The sequence below is a fragment of the Aotus nancymaae genome, unplaced genomic scaffold, assembly GCF_030222135.1.
Source record: "Aotus nancymaae isolate 86718 unplaced genomic scaffold, 86718_ANA_hifiasm-v0.15.2.pri h1tg000057l, whole genome shotgun sequence".
NCBI lineage: Eukaryota > Metazoa > Chordata > Mammalia > Primates > Aotidae > Aotus > Aotus nancymaae.
The window spans coordinates 5,298,029-5,322,790 of NW_026988471.1; the positions used below are offsets into that span (position 1 = coordinate 5,298,029).

Below are 24,762 nucleotides of genomic sequence, written 5' to 3' on the forward strand. Positions count from 1 at the left end.
CTCATTTTCCTTTTCAGCAGTCAGGCCTCTACTGTCCCACACAGGATGATCCTGACCATGTGATCTAAAGGGAGTTTCCAGAGTCTCCCTTAATGCGTTACCTTGTTTTCTTTACTTTAAAGCATTTGTCACTCTGACAATATTCTATTTCCTCACTTGTTTGCTTATGTATGATGCTTCTTCTCCTACTAGAACTTAAACCCCATGACAGCAGGATACTTTTGTGTTGCTCGTTAAGTTCTTCCCTACAGCCCAGCAGCATGCCTGGAAGAGAGCAGTTGCCTCATGTATATTTGTCAAATCGATGGATGAATGAAGAAATAAACGGATGGATAGTTGATAACCTGCACAGAAATGCCAAACATTTTTTGATTGGGATTTTGGATGCCTGCCAGCCGTCATCAATCCCTACTCTCTCATCTTGATTAGTTCTTGGTGCTTTTCTTCCTATAATCCAGATCACATGAGCTTGATCCACTACGACTCAGTTTTCAGCCATAGCAAACGTGCTATGCTCAGTCTTCAAGTGTGTTTTTAATCTCCTACTACGTTTTAAAAGTTTTTCTGCCATCCTTCTTACCCCTGTTTAAAAATTTATCCAGGCTGTAGTATGAAATCTCCAGTACCTCTCGGCACGCACAGATGCTTCCTTTTCTGTTTATTGTTTTCCCTCTGCAAGTTGTAGTATTCAGTTGGCTACATCAAGAGAAGTATTTGGTTGGGACCATTACAAAAGCAGTGTCTCAAAGCAGCACCAAAAAGAAAATGACACTGTTTCCTGAATGTTCATGCTCGGAATTTCTCTACTACAGGGAAAATGAGGCGGGGGAGGGGCTTTCTTATCTATTTTCAGACAGACATCACACAAATGCATGCAAAATGTAATCCTTTTAGTTCCACTGGCCTGGTAGTTGTTGTAAATGCCTCTTAAATTCCTAAATGATTTTTAAATTACATTACGTCTTTCAGTGGTGTAGGCTTTGATTTCTGAGGCTGTTAGCCAGATACCGGCTTTGACAAAAACTCATGTTCTTTTGTCTCTATGTCTTTATTTATATATATATCGGATAAGTGTAAGATAAGTGTCAAAGAGAAGAATTTTTCTCATTCTGTCTTCAAATAGCTAATATTTCACAAATTGAAGTACGCTCACAGAGAGTAACAGGTAATGCTTTTAAAACTGAAATATTTGCCTATGATCCCAGCTATTCAGGGAGGCTGAGACAGAAGAATCGCTTGAACCTGGGAGGCGGAGGTTGTGGTGAGCCAAGTTTGCGCCATTGCACTCCAGCCTAGGCGACAGAGAGAGACTGTGTTTTTTAAAACAAACAAACAAAACAAAAACAAAAACAAACCAAAAAAAAAAAAAACTGAAACATTTGACTCGGAGTTCCAACAATTGTCTTAGCAGATGGAGTTTCAAGGTCATCAAATCTGTATTCATTGGTGGATAGAAGATGTCAATTACATTGCATTTGAATCAGAGCCTATCATTTTCAGTACAGATAAACTGCAGGCTACTCTCTCTCGCTCTGTCTGGCTTTTAAATGTATACCTGGAAACTAGGCTTAATGTTTGGCCAAAAAGTGGGTATTTGCTCTTGATCTTAGAGTGAAGGCTCTCACTTCAACAAGACTTTTAGCTACTCTCCAGAAAAGCCAAAGCTTATACTGATGCGAAGAAGAGAAGGAAGAGAAATGGAAAGGGATAATTAAAATAGTTTCCTGCAAAGGGAAAAACAGCACTTCTTAACTGCCAGTACATGTAAGGGCTATCCTGAGCGCTTGGGATGTCGTGTCTCTTTAAATGTATTTGAATAATAATCAGCATATAGAAGTTCAACATAGATTCTGCACCATTTCCTTCAGTCCTTTAGCATGGTATTTCATTTGTATTTGTAATACCTTGAAAATTACTTAATCTGTCATTAAGTTGCTGAGGTATGGCTTTTAAAGTAATACTTACATAGGCCATGAACCAGAATGAATAAAAGGAAAATCCCAACATCTAGAACATTGCTTTAGAATTGACACCTACCCAACACTTTGTCCTGAGTTTACTTAGCATACAGAAAGGAGTTACATACACAATGAACATTTGAGGATTGAATTTTAGTTTACGTAACTGTAATGAGTAAACACAAAATGCCAGAAGCTCACTGCCTCCTCCACCCCACCGCACCTGATAGAGTCCAGAGGCAAATTTCTATGTTAATCCACTTATTTATATATTTTTTATATTTATACATATAGTACATAGCATATCTAAGCTCATGTCTGTCTTAGGATTTGTAATTTTAGCAGAGATATTATCACCCTAAATCTGTCGGGGGTCAATCTTTTGGCTTTCCTGGGCCACATTAGAAGAAGAAAAATTGTCTTGGGCCAGACATAAAATACACTACCTCTAATGATAGCAGATGAGTTTTAAAAAAATACTGCATAATGTTTTAAGAATGTTTACAAATTTGTGTTGGGCTGCATTCAAGGCCATCCTGGGTTGCATGTGGCCTGCGGGTCACAGGTTGGACAAGCTTGCCTCAAGTAAAGTTTACAAATATTTACAATTATGTTTAGTGCTACGGATTAGAAGTATATGCTAACATGTAATTGATATGGTTTGGCTCTGCATCCCTACAAAAATCTCACCTTGAATTTTAATAATCCTCACATGTCAAGGGCGGGGCGAGGTAGAGATAATTGAATCATGGGGTCAGTTTCCTCCATACTGTTCTCATGGTGGTGAACAAGTCTCACGAGATCTGACACCTTTATAAATGGGAATTCCCCTGCACAAATTCTCTTGCCTGCCACCATGGAAGACATAACTTTGCTCCTCATTCATCTTCAGCCATGATTATGAGGGTTCCCCAGCCATGTGAAACTGTGAGTCAATTAAATATCTTTCCTGTATAAATTACCCAGTCTTGGATATGTTTTTATTAGCAGCATGAGAATGGTCTATCGTAATGTTACAGGAAGATATAATAGAGTCTGAATGATACAAATTTCTGTGTCTAATACCTGAATACCTGAACTGTGCTTGGTCACTAAGTTGCCATCTGCCTCTTAGGCACTCCAGGAGTGGGCAAGGATACCTGCACACTAGCATTGGCCGATGACGGCTTTCTTCTCTCTTGAAATAAATGCCCATTCTGATACGATGGCTTTTTCAACTAGCCAAAAATCCCTGAAGTCTAGTTTCTTTCTATGACCTTTTAGAAAAAGATACATGAGACTCTTGGAATATAAGCAAAAAACTTATAAAATCCAATGTTGACTCAACTGGTGTATTTTTCTCACACTCTAAAGATTAATGAGGATGATCAGATGATGAATTCTGTGTACCGAGGAGAACATAGGTGCAAAAGCGAGATACTCGTAAGTGACTCAATTTTATGTTTCTCTATATCCAATGTGTTCCTGTTTGTTTCTTCATGGCCTTCGTGTGATTTGGGGCCAGAGGCATTGGCCTGACTGTTGGAAGGCTTGAGCTGCTTACCCTGGTTCTGTTACTTTATGTGTGAACACAGCAAAGTTTATAAGAATAGTTTCCCAGATCCATTTTTCATTCATTTATCCACTCAGCAAGCTGTTCAGAGCTAATTGTTGTGGAGGACAAGACATAGTGATTTTATCTTTAATGGTCATAAAATATAGATGTAAAATTGTATTGATTAAAAATAAGTATGTAATGAGAACCTTCTAAAGCTGGTCAAACTCAAAGACTTGGTCCCTAAAAGAGATTAACATAAGCCAACCCCTCTGGCGGTCAATTCTCAGTGCCAAGAAAGAAGTCTGTAGTAACAAACATACTGGGCCACAGCTAGGGCGTGGTCAAGTCCACCTGTAGGGCTCAGGAAAACATTCATTACAAAGATGTAATCGAGACAATTTCTAAAGAGAAGTCAATGTTTTCAAGGCAAATAAGGGCCAGGGAAGCACACACTGTAAGTCTGAGAAACCATACAGCTTGGCTCATTCTGGGAATATAAGCATTTTGGAGTGGCTGGAAGAGAGGGAGTGAAAAGACTTTAAACATGAGATGATTATAAGCTACATTCAGCAGTTGTATGTTAAGTTACGCTCTTTAATAGTGAAATTGTAAACTCACTCACTTTGCCCGTCAAACCTAGAAAAAGACACTGTCACTATTTGATATTTTAATGGTGGAACCAGTGCTTGTGGTTACATAAAGAGCTCAAGATTACAGGGCTAGAAAGTGTAGAAATGGAAGTTCATCTCTGACAGCTTGTGTTCTCAACCATTATATATTCCAGAGGGCAAAGAGATCCCAGCAGTCTCGTATCCGTGCTAAAGATTTGGGACTTTTCTGTATTGTTTAGCAAGCTGGATCAACCAACATCTATTTTAGCAATTGCATTTAGAAGGGCAAATGAGAGAAGGTGGAAGGTTGAATTCAGAGAGAACAAGAGATAATTTCACTGGTCAAGACAAGAAGGAGTAACATTCTCCAAAAGGTGGGAGCAGGCAGACTGGAGAAGGGTCAGATAAGAAGGCTGTTAGCATGACAGATTTCATGAGCTTCGGAAACTGATTAAATGCGGCAGGGGAGTGAGAGGTGGGGGAGAAATCTAGGGTGATTACAGAGCATATGAACATAAATGTCTTCAAGTCAATATTATATAAACCAGTTCATAAAACTAGGATTCAAAATTACCATTAATATACTTCTTGCTGGCTCTGTCTACATTCATGCTGTAAAATCCACAGTCTCTCCCATCCCATCGGAAGCCCTATGGCACATTGGAAGCAATCCCCTTGGTTTGAATGGAGCATCTGCCATTCCCCTCTGGTTCTAGTTGGTTGATGATAGAAATGCCTCCCTTGCCATCTATGTTAGTTTGCTTGAGATGCTGTAACAAAGAACCACAAACTGGGGGCTTCAGCAACAGAAACTTATTTTCTCAGAAGTGTGGAGGCTAGAACTTTGAGATCAAAGTGTTGGCAGGTGTGGTTCCTGCTGGGGGATCTGAGGAAGAATCTGTTCCAGGATTCTCTCAGCGTCTGTTGTTTTGCTGGCCATCTTCATGGTTCTTGGCTTCTAGATCTATGCCTATCTGTCTGTCTCCACATGTTCCATGTTTGTAAGGATTAGACCAGGGACCCAGCCTACCCAAGCATGACCTCATCTTATCTGACTACCTCGGCAATAACCCTCTTTTCAAATGATGTCACAAATAAGGTGTGGGGTTTAGGACCTCAACATATGAATTTTTAGGGGACACAGTTGAGTGCATAACACCATTCAATGCCAAAAGTAGCCTGTACGCTCACAATAAAGGAGAAGACACTCCTATCAACAGCCCGTGGTTGAGTGATCACCACTGCTGACGTCCACCTCGCTCATGCCAAAACTGCCATACCCGGTGTTTTCTGCAGGAGACCATTTCCTGTATACCAAAGCACAGGCACAATGTCATTCAGATCTCAAGGATTCAACCTCTCCAGGAGATCAAGCATTACCCATGGGGTCTGGGCTGTAGAGCAAATGAGAAGAAGACCCTCGCTTGCTTCGATGGTTCTTGCCCTTGCTTCACATGGAGAGAGTAGGCAGGGGAGAAAAAGGCATGTATAGCGTTGGGGCCATCAGGGTGCCTTGGAGAATATGGCTCAATTCCCTCTTTTTCTCTTCCAGTAGTCTAATACATCCTGTAGCGATACCACAGAGAGGTGCAAAAGGAGGCGGCCAAGTATAAGTGTGTGTATTTGGAAGGAATCCTTGGAGATTCTGAAATAACTTCCGTTGAGGGCCACTCTTCTTCACAATCGTTCCTGTGATCCATCCCGTTCAGTTGTGTTCCATAGCCTTGGCTCATTGTCCCTGCTGTGGTCCCAGGATTTGTGTCCCTCCATGACTCATGTTGGAACTGAATACCCAATGTGGTGCTATTGGGAGGTGGGGCTTTTAGAAGGTGATTAGGTCATTAGGGCTCCACCATCATAAATGACAGTAGTGCCCTTATGGTCGAGCCCTGAAAACGCCCTTTTGCTTTTTCTGTATGTGAGGATACACAGAAGGCACCATCTATGAGGAACAGGTCCTCACCAGACACTGGACCTGCCAGCACCTTAATCTTGGACTTTCTGGCCTCCAGAACTTTAAGCAATAAACTTCAGTTTTTTATAAATTGCCCAGAGTTTTTCCCCCCAAACTTTTATTTTAAGTTCAAGAGTACATGTGCAGAAAGCACAGGTGTGTTACATAGGTAAAAGTGTCCCATGGTGGTTTGCGGCACGATCAGATCATCCCATAACCACAGTATTAAGCCCAGCATCCCTTAACTATTCTTCCTGATGCTCTCCCTCCTCCCACCCCACACCCTCTGGCAGGGCCCAGTATGAGTTGTTTCCCCCAAGGTGTCCACGTGTTCTCATCATTCAGCTCCCACTTATGACTGAAAACACGTGGTATTGTTATTTTGTTATAGCAGCCCAAATGGCTTAAGACATACTACAGGTTTAGGTTCAACCTTTTTTTTTTTTTTTTTAGAGAGTTTTCTTTCAGGGACTTTTCTACACAGACACGCACCATTTTTCAGACATAGACAGACATACCTACATTTAATCATAAAGTTTCTTCCATCTTTAGTGTTTTAAGTTTCTCCTTTATTCCTTAAGTATTTTCTGAGCAAGTTGCTTCACCAGGGTGAATCAAGTTGCTAGAAAATTGTCCAGTAGCAGTATGGACGATTTCCCTATTAGAATATGAACTCTCCACATTTCATAGTTAATTATGGCCTGTGGTGGTTGGTTTGTTCACAACGCTTATGAAATATGTTTGCCACAGAAAGGAATAGATGTGAATTATACATCTCCATGTCTCCGCTTTGCCCTATCCACATACTCATATCTTCACTACCGTCAATTCTCCACTTTGCAGCATATGGAGCCCAAGAAAAACTAAATAGCTCCGCTCAGCTAGAACATTTATGTTCTTTTACCTAAACCACATCTGATGCAGAAACTGCTGCTTCTTATGTCATGTCACCATACAAGGTCACAGTGAGGACATTTTCAAAACTATAGGCTTTTTGTTGTCTCTCTGAGAATTGCAAAGCCTGTTGAGTTTCATAAACGTTAATTTGAGTTAGAAGATAATAACATCAAATAATGAGTCACATTCATATTTCAAGCAAAAGCATCAAAGAATTTTGTAACTCCATGTAAAGCATTGATTGTCTGATATCTTAGAACCAATTACAAGGGGAGCCATAGATTTGGGTCTGGATGCTGTAGGGTGTGGTCAGTGTTTCAATTATTCTGTGGAGGATAATTCAGATATTGGGTGTAACAGTAGTGAGCTTTCTGATGGCGGATTTAGTCAAGGCTAGGCTAGGTGATGTTATGGCCCAGTGGTCGGGCAGTTAGACAGTACCTAACTCATTACAGATATTTAATATTTGTTGAATAAATAAATGAATGGATGAAGCGTCATGTGCGGATTAAAATTCATTGGCTTTAAACTGCCTTTTAACCCTGAGAGACTGAGTCTATGATTCTCTGGTTCTATATCTAGCCCTATATAAAAGCAGTATTATTCTGTCTAAAATGTGTGTTTTATGTGAAATGCTGCATTACTGCCATAGGCCCACATTCTGACATTCTGAAAGAGGAAATTCTCTCTGAATGTTCAATGCTGATACGTATTGGCTGGCTGGCATCATTCACGCCATCTGTTAGAGTGGCATTATGCCTAATTGCAAGGTGGCCTGACAGTTTTAAGGGACTCTGCATGCCAATCACATTTGAGTTTAGCTAGCTAACCTGCAGAACCCAGAGAATAACAATCTGAAAAAAGTTTCCCTGCTGGTAAAATGCAACTTCAAGTGAAAAGATCATGCCTCATTAAAAATAGCCATATTTCTTGACAGTGGTAGGCATCCTTCATATAGCCTCTATTGAGTTTACCTTTCTCTAAATGACCATTGCTATGGTGATCTCATGCCAAAGAGAAAAATAGAATGGACAAAGGCTGTATCTTGTCCAGCCAGAACCACTGACGCTTTACAAATATTCAAAATGTCTTAAATTCTCCTGCTTGGAAACAAATGTACCAAGCTGCCTGAATTTCACAGCATTGTCTTCCTATAATAAGCAAACATCTGTTACCCTAAAATTCAGTTTATCTTTTGGAAATGATGAAGTAGGAGACTTGATATGAGTGAATTTGCTTACCTCCTGGAATTGTCATGGAAAAGACCCAACATAAGCATTCAAATATGTAGATTGTAAAACAGGAAATTAAACTGCTTTCCTAACTCTGAAAATCTGAGAGAATACATTTAGATTTAGAGCTGCTGGTCACAGATGAGAAAGTAGGCTCAAAGATGTTAAAAAATTATCCAAGATCAAGTAGACAGCTAAAGCAGAGCTAAGATTAAAACCTACGGCTCTTAACTCCTAGAACATACTTCTCCTAATACACAGTTGTAATGATGTTAATTTTTTTTTAGTAAAAAAGATAATCACTGCCTTTAAAGAAGCGTAGATTCACCAGAGCATTTTTTTCCTTTTATTTATCTGTTGCTTTAATGACCGCTTTTTATGCATAATAAGCCCAATTAGCCACGCACTCAAATGTATTTCATCAGTAAAATGACTTTAAAAAGTATTTTGAAGATTTGGTGTTCTTTTATAACCAAAGCCTTTGGAAAAAATAATAAGATTACTGCATCTCTTATTTTTATTAAGTAATCGTTATTTTGAGCCAAACTCTCATCATATTTCCTGTGGACAGATGCTTTTGTGTTCCTGTATATTCCATAATATAGTGCTGAATACATAGCAGGAACTCAATATTCTGGACTGAATATAGATCAGGGAAATAGGAAAGAGTAGAGAGGATAGAAACGGAAGGCGAAGAGAAGGAACACTGTCAATAGACATAGATAAGAACGATGTCTGTTTTTTAAATAAAGCCCAATTCTAGAGGGCAACATTCCTCACACACTATTTATATTACAGCATTCTCTACTTAAATATACCTGTGCGCCTTCGGGGCTATCTGTAACTGACACATTGCATGAACTGAACTCGACAGGCAAGTTAAGAAAGTTTATTTTTCTCTCATTGCCATTTTCAAACATAATTCATTGTTTTTTATTTGTTTCTGATATCCCTGAATGGGTAGTTTTAGAAGCTTTTTGATCAAGTTCAGGCATTAAAATAAACCCATTTTTAGTTATTAAAAATTCCAGGCTAGTATAAATCAATACTTTCATCTCACATATTTGTTTAAAATGATCACAATCGCACGGTCTGTGTCTGTTTCAGGCTCTGCAGCCTTCAGAGGAAAGCAGGGTATAATATGCTCTTAGGTTTCATCTTACATTACATTTTCTGGGTATTATCTATAATACCTCTAAAGGAGTGGCTGCAAGGGCAATGTCCTATGCGATTAGTGACTTCTGTGTGCAGGTTCCAAAATGCTGGCTGGTTCACCCTAAGAGCTCTTGTGCGGGTTTAAGGCATAACTGACCCTCTGTCTTCTTCCTGCTCTCCTGTTATTGAATAGTGCATTTGTTCCTGCTACGGGTGATCCACCATCTTTGGTTCAGCTGGTTTCCTGGGAGTCTCCCCTTGCCAGTAAGAACTACCCGGCATTCTTGCTGTTCTAAAATCTGGCAATGTAGGCGTCTCCTAATGGAAATGCAGACATCTTTGAAGGGAAACGCATACCTCCCAATGAAATGCAGCCACTCAAGAACAATGCAAAAATATCTCTATGACAATGCAGGCACCCTCGCCCCTACCCCAAGTGAAATCCAGGAACTTCTTGAGGGCTCTTCATGCTCCACCTCGGAAGAAAGCAGGTGTCTGCATGAGTTAGCTCCCGAATGTGCTGGCAGCTTATTTCCATGCTGGAGTGAAGGAATGAATTAGCTTGCAGTTTCTTTTCTCCATAGACACCCGCCCTTTCCTTGTGGCACCAAGACCATCTCCATCACTTGTGCTAATGTAGTGTTCATTCCTAGGCACGGCACACCCTGCCTTCCCTTATTTCTAGCTTCGATCAATTGCTAGTCTCCTCAGTTTTAAAGTTCAAAGACGGGTGATATATCAAAGATCTTAGAACAAGCTTTGATGGCTTCTTAGCAATTGCTACAGAGGATGAGTCTAGCTACCCTTTCAAAAAACTGAGATAATTGTCACCTGGGTATTTGGTTTAATGACCATAGTTAAAGCTCTAAAGATTGGCACAATTATTGGATAATCAGTTACACTTATTTTTGTCAAAACCTGTTCTGAAAATATTCTGAACTGGTTCCTTAGAAAGAAAATGTACAACTACTAGTCAGTATACGCAGCTGGATGGTTTTGTTAGGAATGCACTCACTTCGCATGCTTAGTATTCTGTATTACAAAAGGATTCAAGGTACCTTTAGTTAGAGATGTCTTTTCCACTAGACAAAGAATGTGCGATAATGAATCTGTAAAACGTTTCTTTGATAAAATGCAACATTGTCTTATTAAAGTTCATGGGAAAGCAATGCGTCAGTGTCTCAATGAATAACAGAGTCCTGTGGTGCTGCAGAAAGTGGAAAGCCGTCAATGCAAATTGAAGCCTTGCAGCTCACGTAACTTTTAGCATGCGTAAGTAGCAATGCCATCTAGAGAGCTGCACTTTTCTGATCCATAAAAGAATGAAGATTAAATCATCTCAAAGAGCTGTTTTAGGGTTTTTACAATGTATCCCAAACGAAATCTTCTGACTGGCACCTGGCAAAATAAAAAAAAAAATTAATCTATAAAAGTATCGCATGTTATTTATTAAAATTGGATTCTTATGCAAGCAAACACACATTTCAAAAAATGCATATCTCTTATATTTACCTTTCAAAACAAGGGTGAATTTCATCTCCTTATATTATGTAGGTGAGAAAAGTTAACCCAACTATGTTTTTGCCAAATAAGTAAGAACATTTCTTTGAAGACAAGTCATAAGCCCAGTTTTTATCTTATATCGTGACTGGTGAATAAAACTACTTTGCAAAGCCAAAATGTTCTGTGATTGCTGTCTGGGTCAATTATAATCATTTGGCCGGTGCCTCTGCTTCTTGTAGGGAGGCCGTGTCAATAAGCCAAGCCCTCCAAGGCTTCATGTGGCTGCAATTAAGGCTCACCCCGCCCCTTGGGTTTTCAGAAGCTAGGCATATTGTGGAGAGCAGAGAGAGAAAACAGGGGAAGAAATTACCAGCATTCCAGGAAATACGCCTGCTGTGCTGCAGCCTTCTTCACTTCGGTGATGACTTTTATTATGTTCTATTGATTTTCATGTTATTTCCCATTTTTGAGCAGAATCGCTTGAAGCGATAGCAGCAATAAAGCAATGTTTCTGCCAGTCATCTTCATCTTTCTCACCCACACACATGTTGTCTCTATCACATACACATAAACACACGTAATTCTTCTAAGGGTTGCATTTCCAAATATAGAAAATAAGACTAAGAGTTCTAGAACAATCATAGGGAGCATGCCTAGAAGCCTTTGACATTTAGCAGGATGCCTAGAGCACATGTGAAAAGGAAGGTTGAGCGCATTGAGAGTGAGGGTGAGTGGCGTGGTTCCGACGCCTTTGGTTTTTAGTCTAAAGACACCATTGGCGTCTTACCAAAGTTGCTGCTTCTTGCGACTGTGTGACTGTGCTAAAGAGTGCATGCAGAGAAATGCTGACGAGAAAAACAGGGTGGGACAAGCGTAAAACGAGGAGGGATTTAAGTAAGCAGCTAGTGATTGGCAGAAGGATAAGATGCCCACTCAGGCAATCATCCCCATGTGTAGGCACCAGGTACAGTCTCTGGGACTGCGAATGGGATGGAATATCATTCCCACAAAGAGGGCAGGTTATGAGCACAGTCAGCTTTGAAAAAGGGAGGTTGTCCTGCACAGCACTTACCTAATCAGTTTCATCCTGGATAAAGAGGTTTGAAGCGTGCAAGAGCTTTTCACAAGGAAGATTTTACCCACTTCTGGTTTTGAAATGAAGAGAACCAAGTGGCAGGGAATGTGGGTGGCCCTTGGGAACTGAGAGTGGCCTCTGGTTGACAGCAGGAAAAGACACAGTGACCACAGTGCTATTCCTTTCTGAGCAACTGAATTCTGCCAACTACGAAAACTAGTACAGAATAGGTTGGAGAGAACAGAGCACAGCCTGACGCCACCTTGAATTTGGCCTTATGAGACCCCAAGCAGAGAACTCAGCCATATCATGGCTATACTTACAGAATCGTGAGCTAATAAAAGGCTGTGTTCTTGTAGTGCCAAAATTTTTCATTAACTTATTAGTTATACACTCTATAATTTGTTATTTTTGATGTTAAAAATTCAATGTTTTTATTATAGTATTTGCAAGGTTGTCCATTGTTTAATTTCAAAACATTTTCATCACCCCCAGAGAAACCTCACACTCATGAGCAATTGTTCTCCATTCTCCCGCCGCCACACCCCAGGCAACCTCTAACATACTTGTTGTTTTGATTTCATTTATATTGTATATATAAATACAAGAAGATTTTATATTATATATATAAAATATACATGGAATCATATGATATGTGACCATTTTGTGATTCTTTCACTTGGCATAATGTTTCAAGGCTCATCCATACTGAAGCATGTATCATTACTCCATTCCTTCCCAGGGCTAATAAAGAGTTTTCATTTTATGAATATACAGCATTTTATTTACCTGTTCATCAGTTGATTGACATTTGGGTTGCTTCTCCTTTGGGACTATCAGGAATAATGATGCTGTGACCGTCTTCGTGTAAGTGTTTGTATGAACATATGTTTTCAATTATCTTGGGTATATCACTAGGCGTGGAACACTGAGTAGTATGGTAACTCTGTTTAATATTTTGAGGAACTGATTATGTATTTTCCCAAATAACTACCATTCTGCTCTCATATTAGCAATATTTGAGGGTTTCAACATCTTCACCTTTGTGCCATAGCTATTATCTGTTTTTCTGTGAAAACATGTATACTCAGATCCTTTTTTCATTAAAAAATAGATTCTCATTTTATTGTTCAGTTGTAAGAATGTACGTGTGTGTGTGTGCGTGTGTGTGTATGTTCTGGATACAATCTATATTCTGGATGGAATCTACGTTCTGGATACTATACACACACACACACACACACACACACACATGTTCTGAATACAATGCTATATCATATGCATGGTTTACAAATATTTTCTTCACATTCTGTGAATTGTCCTTTCACTTTTTGAAGGTGTATTTTGAAGCACAAATGTTTCTCATTTTGATAAAGATAAACGTATCTATGTTTTGTTTAATCACTTGATCTTTTGCTATTATATTTAGGTGACTATCACCTAAATCAAGATCACCAAGTTTTACTCTTATGTTTCCTGCTGTGAGTTTTACAGCTTTAGTTCTATAGTTAAGTCTATGATCAGCTTGGAGTTTTTTTATGTGGTGTGAAATAGACATCCGACTTAATCTACCTGCATGTGGGCATTCAGTTTTCTAGCATTATTCCTTAACAGGACTCTTTTTTCCCATTGAGTTTTGCTGATGCCTTGTTAAAAATGAATTAATCGTAAATAGAAAGATTTCCTTCTGGATTCTCGGTTTCATTCTACTGATCTGTATGTTTATCCTCATGTCAGGATTACATTGTTTAAGCTGTGGAAATGTGAGTTCTTCCACTTTATTCTCTTACAGACTCTTTGGCTATACTGGGTCTCTTGCATATTCATACGAATCCTAGGATTTGTTTGTGAATTTATACAAAAAGTCAGCTATAATTTATATAGGGGTTTCATTAAATCTGTAGTCAAGGCCAGGCACAGTGGCTCATGCCTGTAATCACAGCATTTGCGGGGCCGAGGTGGGCAGATCACCTGAGATCAGGAGTTTGAGACCAACCTGGCCAACATGATGAAACCCTGTATCTACCAAAAATACAAAAATTAGTTGGATGTGGTGGCGGGTGCCTATAGTCCTAGCTACTCAGGAGGCTGAAGCAGGACAATCGCTTGAACCTGGGAGACAGAGGTTGCAGTGAGCTAAGATCCTGCCACTGCTCTCCAACCTGTGTACAGAGCGAGACTCCATCTCAGAAAAAAAATACTCTGTAGACAGTGTGGAATTTTAGCAATGTTGTGTTCTCCAATCCATGAATAGGGGATACTTTTCTATTTGTTTAAGTATTCTTTAATTCAGGCATTTATTTTGGTAGTCTTCAATGCGTAAAACTTGTACTTTACTCAGTAATTTTTATGTTAATGATTTTTATGCTATTATAAACAAAATATTTTTCTTAGCTTCATGTTTCAACTCTTCCTTGTTAATGTATAGAACTATAATTTATATTTATCATATATTTGGCATCCTTGAATTCATTTATTAGTTATAATATTTTTGTGGATTCTTTAGGAAGTTTTATATTAAAGATTACAGCATCTGCAAAAAAGATTTTTATTCTTTTTCAGTATGTATGACTTTTATTTCCTCTTGTTGCTAATTGCTCAGGCTGGAACCTCCAGTACAATGTTTAATATAAGTGGTGAGAGTGGAAACCTCATCTTGTTTTTTAATTTAGGAGAAAATCAGTATTTTGCCATAAAGTATGATGTTAACTGTGAGGTTTTTTAAAAGATATTCTTTATCAAGTTGAGAAAGTTTTCTTCAACTCCTTGTGAAAGTTTTTCTGGTGAAACAAGGTAATGTTGTCACTCTTTTCTACATCAGTTGATATTATCGTGTGATATTTTTCTTTTATTCTATTATATAGTACATTACATTGTTTAACTTTGATATTGTTGAGCCAATCTTGTATTCCTGTGTTAAATACCAGTTAGTCATAATATTTAATCCTTTACGTATTGTGCTAGATTTGGTTTGATGATATTTTGTTGAAGATTATTGTAATTCATCTATACTTTCAAGGAATATTGATCTGTAGTTTTCTTTTATTGTGATGCCTTTATCTAATCTTGGGATCAGGGTAATACTTGCCTCAGAATATGGGAAGATTTTCCTCCTTTTCTATTTTTTGAAATAGTTTGTGAAGGGTTGGTGTTAATTCTTATTTAAATATTTGCTGGAAAGATAAAAAACTTATCTGGGCATGGTGGTGGGCACCTGTAATCCTGGTTACTCGGGAGGCTGAGGCAGGAGAATTGCTGGAACCCAGGAGGCAGAGGTTGAGGTAAGCCGAGATCCTGCCACTGCAGCCTGGGCAACAGAGCAAGACTCTGTTGCAATAATTCATTAATTAATCAATATTCTTTCCCACTCTGAGTGACACACTCACTGTGGATCCTTGGACACCTTAAGACGCTTTGCTCCAGCTGTTTCCACATCTCCTCCCACTTAGTTTAGGTTTAATTTCAGATATCATCTCCATGACCATCCTTTCTAACATGGCTTTCCTTTTCACTCCATGGATTCTAATGCTAATTTCATTTTTCTTTTGACACTTATTACTACCAGTCATTGAGCAAAGAAATCTATTTTGTGTCATGCACTGTAAATCAGAAAATGACCAAAGCAAGTCACACTCATTTTAAAAGGTTTTCTTTCCAAAGTTAAAGATACATCCTGGAAGAGAAGTGTATGCTTTTCTCCAAAGATGATTTTGAGGGCTTCGATATTTAAAGAGGAAAAGGTGGGTATTTGGGAAATACACAATTTTCATGTGAGGATTGATGGGGAAAATGGTCATTCATGCCTTTGTCTGGCTCAGGGAATCTGCATTTTTATATAAGATAAGGTAGATGTGTTGAACAATGAGAACACATGGACACAGGGAGGGGAGCATCACACACCGGTCTGTTGTGGGGGTCTAGGGGAGGGACAGCAGGTGGGTAGGGACTTGGGGAGGGATGACATGGGGAGAAATGCCAGATATAGGTGATGGGGATGGAGGCAGCAAACCACATTGCCATGTATGTACCTATGCAACAATCCTGCATGTTCTTCACATGTACCCCAGAACCTAAAGTGCAATAAAATACATAGAAAAGTAAATAAATGATTTTTTTAAAAAAGGTAAGGTAGACAATAGAGCAGAGAAAGCAATCAGATATGCATTTGTCTCCGGTTAGCAGAGGGATGACTGAGCTCCGTCCTATGTCCCTGCACCTGTGAAGATAAGCTATCAGTTTACATTGCCATGGTGAACATGGTGAACTTTAGTAGAAATGCTTTACGGAAAAGATCTTGGGGACCACGGGGAATTTCCTTCTGGGCAAAATGAGGGGGAGGTATGTAGCTTTTTATCTTTGTAACCGTGTTATTTAGGAACCGAATCGGAGGCAAGTTTGCCTGACCCAGTTTACAGCTTGACTTCTCCCTTCGGCCTAGTGAGTTTGGGGTCCTGAGATTTACTTTCTTTCACAGCTCCAACATGAAAAACAAAATGTCTTTCAAGCCAGAAAGAAGAATAATAACACTTCTCTTTGGACCAATCATGGATATTAACTAATTAGCGTTTGTCAAGTACGGGACATGAAATCAGCATAGAAATGTAGAATCAGAGACTGGCAAAGGGGAGCAGCCAGCAGTGTGGATCTACCACTGACAACGGAAGGGACTTTCCGCAGACAAAGTAACAGGCTGATTATGAGTTTGGCTTCTGGGGCCGGGCGAGGTTGCTCATGCCTGTAATCCCAGCACTTTTGAAGGCCCAGGTGGGTGGATCTTTTGAGGTCAAGAGTTTGAAACTAGACTGGCCAACATGGTGAAACCCCATTTCTACTAAAAATACAAAAATTAGCCGAATGTGGTGGTGGGTGCCTGTAATCCCAGCTACTCGGTAGGCTGAGGCAGAAGAATTGCTCGAGCCAGGAGGCAGAGGTTGCAGCGAGCAGAGACTGCAGTGAGAGGGGTTGCAGTGAGCAGCCTGAGCGACAGTGAGACTCTGTCTCAAAAAGAAAAAAAAAATAGTTTTGCTTTTAGAAACTGGCTGATGAGACTTTTCATTGTGGGGTTGCCTCTTATGAACTGTGAATATTGAGCAAGCTACTTCACCTGTCTGTGTCCTCATCTGTAAAACAAGAACAATAATATCTACTTCATACCATTGTTGAGAAGACTAAAAAATGTCAATGTCCGAAAAACACTTAGTATAATGCTTAACACACAGTAACTTTGTAATAAATGTCCATTGTACTTGTCATTTTATTATCCATTTTTGTATGAAACAAATCTAAGAAGGTGGCTGTTCCAGACTTTCATAACATAAGAACTGAATTGCCAGCTGTCTTCCCTCCGTTAGTTTCCAGTCTCACTAAGACAATTTTTGACTTTGCTTCCTGTGTAGCTCAACCTATATAAAATAAATTTACATTCACACTGAAATGGACATTCCAGCCCCTGTGACACAGATTGTCTGTGAAAATGAACATACTGAGATGATGGTTTGGGCGTGAAGAACGGAGTCAGCATCAATTCATCTTGTGAGATAAATCAATTCTGGGTGCAAAGACAAGACTGGATCAAAATGTCCTGAGAATGATGATTCATTAAGGTAACAACAATAGGTGGGTTTCTTCTGGTTAGTCAGTGGTACCCCTTCCTGTATCCACCTGGAACCCATTGATGATTCCCTGGGAGAGTCCCAGGGTAAATGGGAAGGTGTGACATTGTACTTGGTTGCTTGGGATCTGGTAAGCACATGCAATTCCAAATCAAGAAACAGAAGAATATGCTGAGGACACATCATTTTATAATGCTTGAAAGCAGATTTATAGAGATTCCTTCAGACTTTGAATGCCAGCTCAATTTTAAAAGTACTAGTCTTCTTCCAAGTTTAAAAAAAATTAGGGAGAACTCAGTTCATACAACAATGAGAAATTTATTATGTATGTAAGTTATCCTAGTGTTAGTAAAATGAGATATGTTGATTATAGCCTGGCCTATAATTACTGCCAATAGGATGAGATACAGACATATTTGCTTGCCATTTTTTCTGACAACCCACTGACAAAGGTATTTATCTGACTGGGATACGCCATATCTGTGAATGATCCTAGTTGTCAAATGGGAAGCAGAACCAACTGGGGCATAGGTAGCCTTCTATGGATTGAATGGTTTCCCTTATAAAGATACGTGGATGTCCTAACCACCCGTGCCTCAGAATGTGATCGTATTTGAAAATAGAGTTACTGTAGTTATAATTAGTTAAGAGAAGGTCATAATAGAGTAGGATTGGCCCTTAATCCAATATAACTGGTGTCCTTTTAAGAAGAGGAAACGCATAGAGGAACACGGCATGTATAAACTCGGATGTACAGAGGGAAGAAGGCAGAGACTGGAGTGATACAGCAGTCAACCAACAACAGCAAGTATTGCCACCTGACACTGGAGGGAGAGGATAGAAGGAAGGGTTCTCATCTTTAGGTTTCAGAGGAATCATAGCCCTGCTGACACTTTGATATCTGACCTCCAGAACTATGAGGCAATAAATTTCTGCTGTTTTAATTCACCTGGTTTGTAGTATTTTGTTATGACAGTCCCAGGGAACCAACACACAGCTGTGCCACCCAACAGCAGCCATTAGCACCCTTCGGTCCACAATGACCCTACAGTTTCTTAAGGGGCTATTCTACATTAAACACGTGTTTGACATGAGGCCGGAAAACGGCAATGCTCACCTTAGGCATTACATACAAACAAGTAAGAATATTTTGTGAGACTCCAGATAAATGTGTTCTATGTGAAGATGTCTATTTCTATTATTAGTATATGAGCTCAGATTAGCTAACTGCATTTTCCTGCTGAAAGGAAGACCCAAGCCATGATTAAATTAGTCAATCTCTTGAAAATTGATGGTTTAGGAGAGAATGGCTATAGCAAGATATCCTTGTAGCATTTTTATCCCTCATTGATTCTGCTCTGGTAAGCACATGCAATTCCACATCAAGGAACAGAAGAATATGCTGAGGACGCATGATTTTATAATGCTGGAAAGCAGATTTATAGAGATTCCTGTGGACTTTGAATGCGAGCCCAAATTTTAAAAGTGCTAGTCTTCTTCCAAGTTGTTCTTTTTTTTAAATTTTTTTTTTAGGGAGAATTCAATCCATACAACAATGATAAATTCATTGTGTCAGTTATCCTAGTGTTAGTAAAATGAGAAATGTTGATTATAGTCTGATCAAATACTACATCTGGTAGTAGCAGAACGCTTTATTCAGACATTTCTACTTGAATGGGTCGGTTATTAGCCAAGAAATAAACTGGCTGATCCCATGAAAGTATTTATAGTGAGGGTGGTGCAGTCGTAAAATCAAGGGTGCCATAAATTTTGTGCCCGGTAGCTCTTCAAACAGGCATGCATGCTCTATATGGATGGCCGTGCATTTCAATTGCATAAGCAGCCCGCTATCACCATCTCTCTTTGTGTATGTTACTGTGGCAGCACGCAAAGCCCAAGGCTATTGGCAGAGCTGATTATTTTTTTTCTTAACGTGATTACCACTGCTTTTGGATTAGGTAAACTGTGAGGAACCAGAAGCCGGGCTTTTCAGCTAGAAAGCTGGTGTATTTGCCAAATGAGTGATTTTGAAAATTGGCCTCCCTGTGCTGAAACATGTTTTTTTGTTTGTTTGTTTTGTTTTGTTTTTTACATTCTAAGAAACCTCCAGCATTAAAGACAAGTGTGTTCAGGACACAGGAGTCAAATTGAACACTATGCATCCTATTTTTTAAAAAAATGTCCTTTGTGGAATGAAGACTAGTCAGATATGGACTTCATTTATACTCCATCACGCTTTTCAGTGGCTTCATAGTGAGGGTCCTGGGGACCACATAAGCTGGCTATGGCCAGGATAATAGAACAGAACTCTGTGAACCCTATTTACAGTAGCACCGCTTAGTCTAAGATAACATGGGGAGCAACAAGTTGACAGGAAAGCTGGGAAGCGGGGAAGTCTCCTGAAGGTATGAAAGAGAGAAGTGCCAACTCTCCTTTCTAAGGCACACGATGGATTCAAGGGAAAGTCACATTTGACTAAAGCCCAAGGGAGTGTTGCTTCTAATCTTCTGTTTCTTGGCAGAAGATATGGCAAACTAAGAGTCAGATTAATATGTGGGTGCCAAAATAAATAAACAAATAATTGAATAATCCCTGGAGGTTTCAGTGGGGAGAAACTCCTCCGCAGCTTAGTACAGAGACAGGACCGGCTGAAACTGAAATACATCAGCTGCCAGAAGGTCTGTAAATGAGAAGTTGCTAATGAATGGCAACTGGCAATCAAAGTCCACCAATGGACAACCAAAAAACAGCACACATCTCATGCTCCGAGGATCAGCCTTCCCAGAGTTTTCACTTAAGTGGCCACCAAGCCAGTTGTTAATCCACAGCTTTGGACTAAAGTCTAGGGCTTCATCCACTACCTTACAGTGTCTTCTATTTTTCCAGTCACTGACAAATAGAACAAACATCTGAGATGTTTTAGCTATAAATGCTTTACAACTGCTATTTGTGTATTAACTTTTGTTACACCCGGAAGAGAACGGGAAACAGAAAGAACATGGCGTCTTGGCCAAGCATCCAAGTCAAAGAAGGTTGAATGAGTTAAGGGAATTCATCTGGGAGCCACGACATTGCACCTGGTTGTTTATTAGTCATCCACTCATGTATTTTGCGCATCCATCAGTTGTTCTTGGCCCAAAGAGCAGAATCAATAGGCCGCTGCAGTTGCAGACATGGCAGCCCCATGCAGGCGCAAGTTGGAGGATGAGCACTGAAGGGGATGCACAAGCCCTGTAGCCCGGGAAATGGCAGGCATTTACAGGAGCCCACACTGTTGCTGTGTTTGTTTTGCACATTGTTTATTTAAAGAGATTTGAGAAAGAAATACCTAAGCCATTTTCTTATTGCATAACAATGGAGTATGGTTCTGTAACAATTTGGAGGAGGAATAATTTGTTTTAAAGTGGGTCAGCTGAAACATCACCTGATTGTATTGGCAGGTGAGGCACTTGGTTATTGGTGCACATACCTGACAAACACATGTTGGCATTGAACTCTCCACTTCTTTCTTGAAGTAATAAGGTGTTAAGCTCAATTCAGCAGCAGAGCTATGTATAGAGAGCCCTGTATACCCCTCCTCTGTGTTTTCCGGCGGATCTATTAACCCTAATTTTCCCTTTCCAGATTTTTCTCCATCTTCCTGACACTTTTTCATCTGCAGCCCAGCTCACCCATTATGGTGGTTTAAAAAATATATTTACACATTTTGAGATTCTCTTGTTTCAAGAGGTAGAGTTTAATTTCCCTCTCCTTGAGTGTGGGATGGACTTGTTTCTAGCAAATAAGGAGGAATGATTGTGTCTGATTTGGAGATAAGTCATAAAAGCTTCAACAGCTTCCGGCTTGATCTTTTTCTGGTATGTGCTTGTCTCTGCATCTCTTCCATCTTTGTCTGTCTCTCTCTCTTTCTTTTCTCTCTCTGTCTCTTCTGTCTTTCTCTCTCCTTCTGCCTTTTTCTTTCTGCCTGTTTCACTTACTCTTTCTCAGTTTCTGTCTCTCTCTTTCCCTCTTTTTCATCATTTGATTCATTGATGCCAGTTGCCCTGTGGAAAGACTCACATGCCAACCAACTGAGGCCTCCTGCCTCCAGCCATATGAATCAGCTCCTTGGAAGCACAGGTAAAGCCTTCATGGGACTGCAGCCCTTGCTGGCTGCTTAACTCAGCCTTGTGAAAGACTCTGAGCCACAGCACCTGCTAAGTCATTCCCTGACTCTTGGCCCTCAAGCACTGGGTGTTGTTTTAAGCTGCTAAGATTTGGGGTAATTGGATATGCGGCTGTAGATAACCACTATGCCCTGCACTTGTCTTTTCACATAATTTTACCACCCCTCTGACAGGACAGCTCTTGTCTAGATCATTAATAGATCTAACCTGGCCCCTGAATCTATAAATGAAGCCCCAGTGATAAGGCTCCTGAAACAAGAATTCAGTGTTCCTATCAATACCGAAAAGATTGGCTCAAAAGCCTTAGCTTGTCCTTCTTGCACTTGCTGTACTTCCTGGGAACAACTCATCACTACCTTATCGCAAGCAAACGTTCTTTAGAGGAAGTACAGGAATCTGGAAGGGGTTTTGTGAGAATGGGCCTTGCTTGCTGAGAGCTGAGATGCTATTTCATTTCATGGCTGTAACACCTGCCATTCATTTTAACTTCCCTTCTTTCTTCCTGGCTACTGCCAAGCCTCTAGTCAACCCACTAACAACTCTGATCCATTCTGCCTCCATGTTAGCTCCCACACTGGTCCTCTCCTCTCCATTGCTGTGTCTTTAGTTTATACCTTCATTCCTTCATTCCTCTTACCAATAATTTTCTTTTTGAGATGGAGTCTCACTCTGTGGCCCAGGCTGGAGTGCAGTGGAGTGATCTCAGTGCACTGCAACCTCCACCTTCCGGGCTCAAGCAATTCTCCTGCCTCAGTCTCCCAAGTAGCTGGGACCACAGGCATGTGCCATGACGCCTGGTTAAATTTTTTTTTTTGTTGTTGTATTTTTAGTAGAGATGGTGTTTCACCATGTTATCCAGGATGGTCTCAATCTCCCGATCGGCCTCCAAAGTGCTGGGATTACAAGGGCTTGAGCCACCGCACCCGGCCCTTGTCAGTAATTTTTTCAGGGTATCTTTAATCACAGCATTTCCGTTGTTTCTTCAATTCCTCATGCACAGAGCTGATATTTACCTCCTGAAAGTAATCCATGGACTACGTGACTTTCATAGGCATGCACTTTATTCCAAGTTGCCCACAGTTAAGGTCTAGTTCTTTACTGAAGCAGGGGATTTGCTCTCCACATGAACTCTGAGTTTCTTTAGCTATACAGCTCACCCATTCCACATACAATTTCTCTTTACTCCCATCCCAACTTGTCCAAATTCTCTCTTCAGACCAAATGTGTATTGTTTTCAGCAGCTAAATTTTGTGGTAATTCACTACTGTATGGCTATAAACAGTACACATGCAGACTTGTCTTTTAACAAAGCTCCACTGTCCCTTTGGTAATTTTTAAGTTTGTATTAATATGATTCCCATAAACAATTATAATTTATACCCTATGGCTTTTAAGAAACAATGAGCAACATAATTGCATGTTACTGTATCTCAGATATATGACCATAGGAAAATCATTAAAATATATTGATCTCAAATCTGCTAAATTGGGTTTTTGGATTATGATTACTGAGGTCCTCGATCCTGTCTAACTTTCATCTGTTTCAATCCTATGTGCTTCTAATAGTGCCAAGTGCAAAGGAATCCACTTAAAAATGTCAAATATTTGAAATCTTAGCATTTATTGAGTGACTACTGTGTCCAGAATTTTGCCACAATGAATCTCAAAACCCCTCATGTGTCAGATCATTTTGCTGAAGCTATTGATATTTTTAAATTTCCTCACATGTCTTCCATTTTTACAGCAATTTTTATACTGATAATACTTGAAATAAATGCTGTTTAGAGAGAGGAAAAGGCATCCACACAAAGGCTGTGCATCTGTGTTATTGGTTGTTAGTGGTTGTGGAAGAGTAGTGGATATGGGGGATTGACGAAGCCTGTTAGGTGGGGCAGGCGTCCTGGGCAGGCAAGCTGGGCAGTCACAAGTAACCAGGCCCAGAAGGAAACCACGCTTAGATCAATGCTCTGCTGTTGCTGATCTTGAAATTCACAATAAGAACAAGACACCCACATTTTCAGGCACACTCAGCCCCTGCTATGGTCTGAATGTTTGTGTCCCCCAAAATGCATATGTTGAAATTCTAACCCCCAAAATGATGGTATTAAGAGGTAAGGCCTTTGGGAGGTGGTTGGGTCATGAGGGCAGCTTCCTCATGGATGGGATTAGAGCCCTTAGCAAAGAGGCTCCAGAGAGGTTCCTTGCCCTTTCACCACAGGAGGACGCAGCAAGAAGGCGCCTCCTCGGACATTGGATTGGCTGGCACCTTGATCTTTGACTTCCCTGAGTCCAGAACTATGAGAAGTAAATTTCTGCTGTTTATATATAATCCACCCAGTTCATGGGATTTTGCTATAGCAGCTTAAACGGACTAAGACAGCCTCACAAATTTTGTAGCCAGTCATGTCCTCCAGTGATTCAGATAAGTTCTTCACTCTCTACCCTGCTGGTTAGCAATTAGTAGAGAGGAAGATGTTGTCCTGGGATTGCTCTCAGAGGCAGATCCTGAGATAAGAGTTTGTGTGTCAATGATTTATAAAGAAATTGCTTCCAAGGGAAATAAAAATGAGGAATTGAGGGGGAAAAGACAGGAAAGGGAAAGAAACAAGGCCAGTGTGTAATTTTAGGGAAAGTCCCCAGAGGGTTGCTTCAGCCAAGCCCAGAAGGGATTGTGGGTGTACAATACGCTCCCGGTGTTTGAACCTGAGGTGAGGCAGCTGAGGTTCTGTGCCCCCTTATGCTTGGGGACAGGCATTGGGTATGGGTGTGGGGTCCTCCAAGAACATCCCATTCCCTGCACCTGTAGTTAATGAGACTCCATGATATCGTTTAAATGTTTGACCCTTCCAAATCTCATGTTGGAATTTATTCCCTGATGTTAGAGGTGAGACCTAATAGAAGGTGTTTGGTCATGGGATGGATGCCTCATGAATCGATTAATATCCTCTGGGAATACTGAGTGAGTTCTTGCTTTATGAGTTCCCGTCCTTATCAGTTACCACAGCAGCTGGTTGTTAGAAGAGCCTGTGCCGCCCCCTTCTCTGTTTTCTTCGTCTCTCACC

At 40.2% G+C, this 24,762-nt stretch overlaps 1 long non-coding RNA gene across 1 annotated transcript in view; it reads left to right on the plus strand.

Moving 5' to 3' along the window:
* Nucleotides 1–18,478, plus strand: part of LOC105709832 (uncharacterized) — a 91,046-nt gene extending 72,568 nt beyond the window's left edge. Inside the window, exon 7 of the long non-coding RNA XR_002477920.2 lies at nucleotides 16,397–18,478. This is a non-coding gene — a long non-coding RNA (uncharacterized LOC105709832). The remainder of the gene's footprint in view (nucleotides 1–16,396) is intronic.
* The last annotated feature ends 6,284 nt before the right edge of the window (nucleotides 18,479–24,762 follow it).